The 10,027-nt window shown below is 38.2% G+C and overlaps 1 long non-coding RNA gene across 1 annotated transcript; it reads right to left on the bottom strand.

Moving 5' to 3' along the window:
• Positions 1-459: 459 nt before the first annotated feature.
• On the bottom strand, positions 460-3,091 carry LOC125911597 (uncharacterized). The gene is made up of 3 exons (XR_007454376.1): positions 2,968-3,091; positions 1,577-1,692; positions 460-645 (listed from the first exon to the last, which is right to left on the bottom strand). It is a non-coding gene; the product is annotated as an uncharacterized LOC125911597 (long non-coding RNA).
• Between the last annotated feature and the right edge of the window lie 6,936 nt (positions 3,092-10,027).

Raw genomic sequence — 10,027 nt, 5'->3', positions numbered from 1 at the left:
ACAGATTCTATTTTAAATGAAATATTATATTTTATTTTATGTAAATTAAATAGAGGTGAAAGAGACCAGTTAAAACAATGTTGAACTTCAAATAAGTGCCTCTTTACCACAGGATTTATTTCTTGTAAGATTCTGATTCTGATTTTAAAAGATTATGAAAAACTAAGAAGTTGGAGCATTATGTCTTATTAAATGACTGTTTTAATTTTAGATAGAATTGATTGACACTCTGCTGTGAAAAGTGAGAATATTAGTTCTCTTATACATCCTCCTGGCTTACCACCCTCCAATTTCTTAAGTTATATGATTATTGTTACATTTTCTATGTTTATAATATCCGTGATCAAGTAACCATAATTCCTGCAGTTGTTCTTTATTAGTAATGTATATAAATGAGTTCACTCTTTGCCACCAATCTTGTGTTTTGTTTTTGTTTTTATTTGTTTTTATACTGTGGCTTTTTCATCTTCCAGTTCTTTAGTTTGGATAATCTCTTAAATGGCTGATTGGCAAGATGCAGTAATGTCTTTTGTCATTTCTGTGTTCTTTAATATTTGAAGATCTCTGAATGTTTTCTTTGTATTTGAATAACATCTTGATGTTGATATTGGTCAGACTTCAAAGTTGCATGTGATGGAGTCCACTCTAGAGGGTTTAAGTAGGAAAAAAATTACGAAGCTCACAAAATTAGTGGGGAACAGAAACAACAGACTTTAGGCTAACCTTTGTTGCAGTTGGGTTCTCTGAAAGTAGAGTATATATAAAGTAGAGTAAATATAAAATATTCACTAGGGGATAACACGTGTGAAAGGGAAGGGGGGAGCAGGAATGTGCAGAGGAAGAAGTCAAACTGTTGTGCAGACCCAGTAAAGCCTTAGCCAAACTGTGGGGACCTACATCTGCCCTATCTCCTCTTTAGCAGTGTTTAGATCCACCTCTCCATATATGTTTGGGAAGTCGCTCTATCAGGTTTCTGATGGTGCTCTCTCCCTGAGGGAATCTTAGAAGAAGAAGGTTAGTAGGACAAGGTGCAGTCTCTGTCACTGAGGGCTCTGAATTGTCTTTTAGCACCTGGATTGGAGATGGGCAGTGACGGGTAGAAATGGGTCAGAGGTGGGTGGGAGGACAGAGGTTGGGGGTATTAGCTCTTAGTAGGGTAGAGGCCAATTCTATTTAGATTTAGTAGGGAGTCAAAATCTTTGGAGATATTCGCCAATATGTTCACATTACTTCTGTCCCAGTCAAAAGTTTTCCCAGCCAAGTTCCTGACCTTTACACACAGACCTGCTTTGGTTCAGTTACTGTGACAGTTAAATTCTGGGCTTGGTCTTCTCTTTCTCTGCCTTCTTCTTGTGGGGAATGAGAACCTTTTGGTATGCAACTGAGAAGGTCTTCTGGCTTTTACATCTGACTTTCAGTTACCTGTTACTCACTCTCATTTGTCCGTTTTCTCTTGTAGAACACCTGTGGGGTTTAGGAAATACTAATCTAACCTCATTACCCTCATGATCACTATTTCCTCCATGCTAGTACATTCTCCTAATTCACCACTAGGAAAGGTTTAACAACAGATTACCATTTAGTGCCTTGTTCCACCTGCCCATCAGTAACAGGGTCCTCATCGTCAGGTAGTGAGTGCTCTTGTTGCACAGCTCCATCTTCTTGCCTATTTTTCGAGACATTATGTCCATTCTGGACAAACAATACTTTTTTTAGTATAAGTCTCTGCCATATATTGTTTGTAGGCACTGCCCAACTTTTGCAGGTTGGGTTCTCTGGAAATCAGAATGAAAATTGAACTGGGGATGTAAGGTGTTTGTTAGGGATGGATTCCTATTAAAGGCAACGGGAAGAGGCAGTACAGAATAGAGTGAAAAGTTGAACTGTGAAGTAGGCCTGACAAAACCTTGGCCAGCTCACTGGGCAGCTCTAGAGTTATCCCATGTGAGGCCAGAGTTGCTGGGCCTTCGAATTCCTTCCTTGCTCAGTCACTGGATGTAGGCCACCCTAGAAAATGTGACTTCTTGAACACAGTTCTCTGCAGTTGAGGCAGACGTTGCTGGGGCTGACACAGGAGACATCTGTGCACTGGCCATTTTCCTTGTTACTGTTTAGCAAGTCTTTCTTAGAAGGGGGATCTGGGTGGTGCATCTCCATGTTTATCCTAAGCTTCTAGGATTAGGGTTGCCAGATTTAGCAAATAAAAATACATGATCCGGGCACCTGGATGTCTCAGTCAGTTAAGTGTCTGACTTTCGCTCAGGTTTTGATTTCACAGTTTGTGGGTTTGAGCCTGGCATCGGGTTCTGTGCTGACAGCTCAGAACCTGGAGTCTGCTTCAGATTCTGTGTCTCCCTCTCTGCCCCTCCTCACGCTCTGTCTGTCTCTCTCAAAAAATAAATAATAAACATTAAAAAAAATAAAAAATACATGATCCCAGTTAAATCTGAATTCCGGATAAATAATTAATAATTTTTTCTAGTATAAGTCTGTCCCATATATTGTTTTGTAGGCTCTGAATTCCAGATAAAAAATTAATAATTTTTTTCTAGTGTAAGTCTATCCCATATATTGTTTTGTAGGCACCGAATAAATGGTGCCCCTGATCATTATAACCTTTCTCCAAGGGTCAAATTAAGAATAATGACCACAGTTTCTTGGCTTTTGTCCCTACCTGGGTACCCTCAAACTTTCCAGATGATCTTTCACATTGTTCTTAAAAGAGAAACCTACTATTTCTTGCCAGGTTCCTCAATCTCCTATTGGGCATTGCTGCTACACTTTCAGGTACCCTTTCCTGGTATCCCCAGAGCTGAATGGTAGTTTTTGGTGAACTGGTGGAGAATCCCTCCCTTTCCTTAGTGATATATTACACTAGAAGACCATCAAAGAGTGTCATCTGAGTTCCAGTATCTTACAGGAAACCACACTGACCTTTTCAAATTTTGCTTAGAGGCTGTTACTCACCATAGGAATTCTAGATATATGGAGAGTAAGTTTGGAAACGTGGTGTATTGAGAATTATCCTTTTCCTTTGAACTCTAAGTTTTTTAATTCTTGTTTTTGTTTTTAGTTCTTTTTGCGTCTTTATTTCTTCTTTTAGGTTGCATTTTACCCCCAGAATCCAGAATGGTCCTTATTGCCTCATAATGGGATTCTGGGCAGTAGCGAGTGGACTGAGGGAAAATACGCCAGCTAGAACTTTAGTGAGGATTCAGATAGGTTCCAGGATGTCTTATGAACTGGATCAGAGCATCACTGGAAGTCATTTTGCTTTAATTTTTTTTTCCCAAAGAAAGGAAGATTTTGACCTGCTGCAAAGCAACGATGTAATGGAATAGTGTTTGTCTGTTTCAGGTATTGCCTCCATGACCTGGCTCGATGGATCCATATCCAATTCTGGGGAGAGAAAGGCTGCAGATGGTAGGTGAAAGAGCTTCCATGAGGGACTGAGTATATGGGCACAAGTGGCAGGCACTACTTGGGCCCAGGTGTCCAAGCATGGCACAAAGTGGGAACATGACACTTGTCCGACAACTTAAAAATTGGTAGCTCTAGAGTCATTGGATGGTAGTACCTTTGGCAGACATTTGGCAGTCATTTCATGGTGGGTACCAGTAATATGGCAAAAGCTAGAAATCCTCAAATAGACTTAAGGCAGTGAATATATTGGGTGGAGCAGGAGAAGAAGAATTTTAGACAGTGTAAGGTAAAACTGGAAAACTGATTCATATTCAGATTTGAAGCATTCCTTGTTGGAGAGCGCATTATAAGTTTAATGTTGTTATATTAGGTGATTATTTGGGGTTAACGTAATTGTAAAGGAAAAATAAACATGGACGCCAAAATTACATTGTAGTATAATTGGAAGGCAAGCATTCAGATGAAAAGTAAAATGCTGAAAATAATTTTAAAAATTAACAAACTGAGGGCTGATGGGGGGTGGGAGGGAGGGGAGGGTGGGTGATGGGTATTGAAGAGGGCATCTTTTGGGGTGAGCACTGGGTGTTGTATGGAAACCAATTTGACAATAAATTTCATATATTTAAAAATAAATAAATAAATAAAAATAAAAATAAATAAACAAAAAAATTAATATGGGAATGAAGATACACGTTAAAAAAAAATCTTATAGAAAATACCTGTTCAGACTCCCTGAGGCCATAGACCCAGTTGAGAGATACTGGTCTGTTCATTTCTGTCACTTCAGTCTGGCACATCTGAATCAGTAAATGCTCTGTAGTTATGAAGGACTATATCCCTTTGTGGTTACCTTTGTTAATGCTGATTGCTAACTTCCTTGCATTACTGCTTATTTTCTGTCAGTTCATTTTGGACTGTGAGTGTTTTCCAGTGTTCTTTCTCTCCACTATTTAGACATAGGAGATTTATTGTCTACCCACCAACAGAAGAATTTTAGATAACTGTTCACCTTTCTCGCCTTTTCCACTCTCTGGTACAATCTGGTTTAAACAGTTATTATTTGGGATTGAAAAAAGAGTCAAGGACCAGATTGGGTCTCATAACTCTCTGTCCCATCACCTTCAATATAGCTATTTGTGGATAAGAATGTTGCACAAATTAATTATGCATATATAATTTATATTCCATAGCAATTATATGCATGTAATATGTTGTCCAGAGCCTGTGGAGCTGATATGGCTAACCTAGTGAGCGTAGGATGTCAATTGCTTTTCAAATATGGTGCTATACCATTTGGTAATCTCTATACTTTGGTAACCTCTTCTGATATTGATGAAATGGTGATGCCTTTACCCAATGTTGAGATATAGTCTTTTTTATATTTGCTTTTTTTCTGGCTAATTGGTTATTATGGCACATGAACCAACACCCTTAGTTTAATTAGCATAATGTTTCCCAATTAAGTTAAGTGGCTTAGATATTTGATCTTAAAATGACATTGTAGGAGAACATAAAAATGTTGTGGAGATATGAAAAAGCCTTTGAACATCAGGCTATTAGAATGTTATATATGTGTTCAATATGTCTAAGAGTCAAAGCAAAATATAGCAGTCATCTATTTAGAGGAGTAGAGGTACAGAGTTTATCAATGTCATCCCACTGATGGCCTGATAAGAAAGGGCTTATACAGTCAGATGGCTGGAATTAAAGGCCACATCACCAGGATAAGAAAATTTGCTGAAAACGATGGTGTGTGAGATGAAATGATCATTTCCTTTGTGACAATTATGAAGTTAGGATAGTGTGGGAGGTGTAAGGGTTACAGAGAGGATTAGGTGTAAGAATAACAAGGCAGAGTGGGAGGATAGCATTTAGTACAGATGGCAATGCAATGTATTGTGGCTATATTGTAGGGCACATTAAATTGGCTAGAGATGGTTTTAAAGCTGGTGAAAATGAACATTTTCCAAATCTTTATAAAGAATAGATATTACCTTTTTATCAAAATAGAAATGGTTGACCCATTTATAAAATAAAACACATTTTGACCATATTAGCAAAATGAATGGATGTAATGGACATTTATGGAAGCCTACATAAAGTGTTTACACTTGTGAGTAAATCTGTGTAAATAGTGTATACCTAAGCATGGTACTCATCTTTTAGTAAATATTGCTTGTGTGCCCTAAAAAAAAAGGTAAAACAGATTGTTGAGGTAATTGAGTACCGTGCAGAAGAAAATGCAATTTCTTAACTAAATTGGCAGTGACACCATATCACTGGGGTTTATACATTAGAAAATTCCCCCCATAGATTTAATGATTTTAGAATATACCTACACTGTCTACAAACAAGTGATCCATAAAAAAGAAGCCTAAGTGATCCACACTGATTGTTGCTGATAAAACATGCTTCAGAAGTATATTTATTCCCAGAAATATTTCATAATAAAGTCTTAAAAAGGATAACTTTCTGCTTAAAGTCCACTCTTGTGACCCAAGAGCACTGTATGGTTCCTTAACAAAATAGACACTCAAACATTTGCTGAATGAATGTGTGAATGAATGAGAATCGCACATAACCGGGTAATTTCATAAATAGGGTAGCAATAGTCATGCAAGTGAAGTCATTTGAGGGATTTTAAGAAGGCCAGTATCTCCATAATCATTGTCCTACTGCCCCAAATTGCGTATTAACAATTCTTGCTGCTGGGCTAAAGCGCTGCTTTCTGTAAGATTCCTTATTAAAATGAAAAAAAAAATCTTCAGAAAAAACAATTTAGTTAATAAATAAATCTGGCTCTCAGATACACATTAGCAAATTTTCCCCATAAAGACTGAAGGAAAGTAATGTGGGTGGGGTTACGGGTTTGCTTAGAAGGAAAGATAGAATAAGCATTTTGGTGGGTAGAAGAAAGAAATTCCCTTTGAAGTTTGGCTCCATTTATTATCTTAGATAGGAGGCATGAAAATTTGTAGCCCATAATGGAAATAGAAGAAGTGAAGAAAAATAACTAAAGAGAAAGATCTCTTTTGTTATTTTTATATTAGAGGAGAGTCCAGTAACTTAAGTGCCTATTATGTTTTCACAAAACATGAGGAAAATGGCCACAGGTGATTTTTTGAATGTAAGACTTCATGTTCTTTTTTAAGTTTATTTATTTATTTTGAGAGAGAGTATGAGCAGTGTGAGCAGGGGAGGGCAGAAAGAGAGGGGGAGAGAGCGAGAGAGCAAGAGAGCGAATCCCAAGCAGGCTCCGCACTCACAGAGCCCGATGCAGGGCTTAACCATGAACTGTGAGATCATGACCTGAGCTGAAACCAAGAGTCGCATGCTTAACTGACTGAGCCACCAGACACCCCATAAGGCTACATGTTTTTTTTTTTTTTTTAAAAATTTTTTTTTTCAACGTTTTTTATTTTTATTTTTGGGACAGAGAGAGACAGAGCATGAACGGGGGAGGGGCAGAGAGAGAGGGAGACACAGAATCGGAAACGGGCTCCAGGCTCCGAGCCATCAGCCCAGAGCCTGACGCGGGGCTCGAACTCACGGACCGCGAGATCGTGACCTGGCTGAAGTCGGACGCTTAACCGACTGCGCCACCCAGGCGCCCCAAGGCTACATGTTTTATGCCACGTGACTTGATGCTCTAGCCAAAAGAGACTGGGGACCAAGGATTGGTGCTCTAGCCAAGACACCCATCTGGCTGCTTATTGGGTAACCTATCTAATTAGACACTCACTGTTGAATGATGATTAACTCAGGTAAAGGGAGGGTTTCTTAATTCTAGGCACACAAAAACAGAGTCAGTAGAGAGAGGCAGACAGAGGGACATGGAGTCACAAGAAGTAATTCGTTATTAAAGAAATACTGGATCTCAACTATGTGTCAGGCACTAATTTAAGGTGTGGAAGATGCAGTAGTGAACAAAAGTTTGCCTTCATGAGCTTAAATTCTAATTGGGGAGACTTGCATTAAGTAAAGAATAATTATATATAATATTATTTCAGGTAGTGATAAGTCCACAAAGAAAAATAAATCAGAGATGGGAATAGAGTTTTTTGTTTTTGTTTTTGTTTTGGATTTGGTGGTCAAAGAAGGCCTTTCTTAGGAAGAAGTAGTTGAACTGAGAGAGATCTAGAAGACATGAGGGAGAGAGCAGGTGGAGGAAGAGTGTTTATTGGCAGAGAAAATAGCATGTGGAAAAGCTTTGAGGCAGGAGTATGCCTGCGTATTTTAAGGAACAGGGAGAAGGCCAATGTTGGAGCAGTGGGAGATAGGTAACGAGACTGGTAGCTAATGAGATTGGGACGTATCCAGGGATCAAATTATATAAAGTCTTACAAATTATGGTGAGGCACTTTTGTTTCAAGTGTGCTGGGAAGTCATTGCAGGATTTTGAACAGGAAAGTGATGGGACATGATGTGCACCTTAACAGCAACTTGGGCTGTCAGAGAATGGACTGAGGGAGAGAGCAGAAACAGGATGTTAAGTTAGGAGGGAGGGCATTGCAGGATGATAAGTCCAGGAGAGAGATGATGGTGGCTTGAAATGGTATTAGCTGTGGAACTCATAAGAAGTGGTTGGATTCGGGTTATATTTTGAATCTAGAGCAGTCAAGATTTGCCAGTGGTTTTGTTGTGACATGTGAGAAAGAGAAGACTGAATGATTATTTCATTTCCTCCCTCCCTTCCTCCTTCCCTCTCTTCCTTCTTCTTTCTTCTTCCCTCCCTCCCTTCCTTCCTTTTCAAGTAGGCTCCACACCCAGTGTGGGGCTTGAACTCACAACCCTGAGATTAAGAGTCACATGCTCTACTGACTGAGCCAGTCATGCACCCCTGAATGATGACTTCAAATGGCAATTACTATGAGACAGGTAATAACATGTTTGAGACAGAGGAGATCATTAGATGAGCACGTCATCAGAGCCACTAGTTGGTTACTATAGCTGCTATTTGTGTTTTAAAACCATTGTATCCTCACCAACAAGAAGCTGTCTTTATATTTCTCAGTGTTGTCTGGTTGTGTAGCAGCTGAGTCAGTTTCTGCAGATAATTTCTTCTCCATGTGTTCTTCCAGTAAATCGGCATCACCTTGGTCTGTCTATATTCCTTACAACATGAAAGGCCTAATATAGTTTTGCTGAGCACTCCCCAGGTTCACATAAATATTACTGATATTTATAATGCTTAATCCAAAGTCTTAGCAGCATTTATCAAAAATTAAGCTTAACCTTAAAAAAAACTCTGGTAGCTCAGTTTAATCCTAATTTTTCATGTCTTAATAGTGGTTTTACAAAGCAAAATTTAAAATGTTTGAAATTAAAAAAGAAAGCACTTGAAAAGAGGGATGCCATGACTTTTAAAAAAATATTTCATTATTTGAATAGTTGTACCGTAAAACATTGGATTGTAACTTATTTTGCGAGTATTCTGCAAGATGAGCAAACATTTCTAATAAATTTTAACTTGATAAATGAATGATGCCTTGTAATATGAGTAGTATGTGATGCCAAATATCACATGATCACAACTAAGCCAATGGTTCTTCTGTCTCTCTCTCTTGCTGTGGGATTGTGGGTGATCGTCTCCCATGCTCAGATGCTTGGTTTCAGGTCACAGTGCTTGGCAGTAATCGGTGATTTTTCAGAACGTTGGAATGCCCACAACTGGCATTAGTGTATTTTTTGTTACTTCAAAGCACCTGTGGACAATCCTTTGCTTTTCCATATAAGAGTAAGCTTAGGAATGTTCTGTTTCATTCTAGGTTAGGCTGCCTGCAAATATAGGCCCTTTCCTTTGTTGTCTTATTGTCAGTTACATTAAATACAGCATATGACAAGAGTTTATTAATACTGTACTGTAGTCAACATGTGAGCATATATGATGGCCCCCATGCAGAAAAATATTCCATCGAGCCAACAGATAGCAGTGATGCCATTAGTGATAGTGAAAGTTGTCCTACGCAATAACGCTCCTATCTCGTCTCCGTCACACCAGCCACGAAGGTTTTCAAAGGTAAGTGCAGGTTAATTTCCTTATTTTCCCTTATATTTTGTGTTTCCTTTACTATTTTTATATCGTTATATCATTATATCATATCATTTTATATCATTTTATATGAATATTTTTGGCTTGTGGCACGAATCATCTGAGTTTCCATTATTCCTTATGGGGAGATTCTCTTTGATATACAAGTGCTTTGGATTACAAGCATGTTTCCGGAACGAATTATGCTCTCAGACCAAGGCTTTACTGTATATTCAATACTCTGACAACAGGGTAACCTCCTTGTGAACAGGATCTGTATTTATTCTCTGCTGTATTACTAGTGCCTTGCTTGGTGCCTGACAAGCAGGAAGTGCAGCATCTCTTACATTAAAAAAAATGAATGAGTTGTTGTATATCAATACTTCATTTGTGCTGTTTAATTTGTGTAGAGAGATTATGACCTTTTTTCCCCTTTGGTATTCTGATAATTTTGGCACAAAACTTCTTTACAATTAATGTAGTAATATTTTTATTTTCATTTATTTTTATTTTTTTATTTTTTTTCAATATATGAAATTTATTGTCAAATTGGTTTCCATACAACACCCAGTG

The sequence above is a fragment of the Panthera uncia genome (assembly GCF_023721935.1).
Source record: "Panthera uncia isolate 11264 chromosome C1 unlocalized genomic scaffold, Puncia_PCG_1.0 HiC_scaffold_3, whole genome shotgun sequence".
NCBI lineage: Eukaryota > Metazoa > Chordata > Mammalia > Carnivora > Felidae > Panthera > Panthera uncia.
The sequence above is the reverse complement of the archived record's forward strand: the minus strand, read 5'-3'. Positions and strand labels throughout refer to the sequence as shown.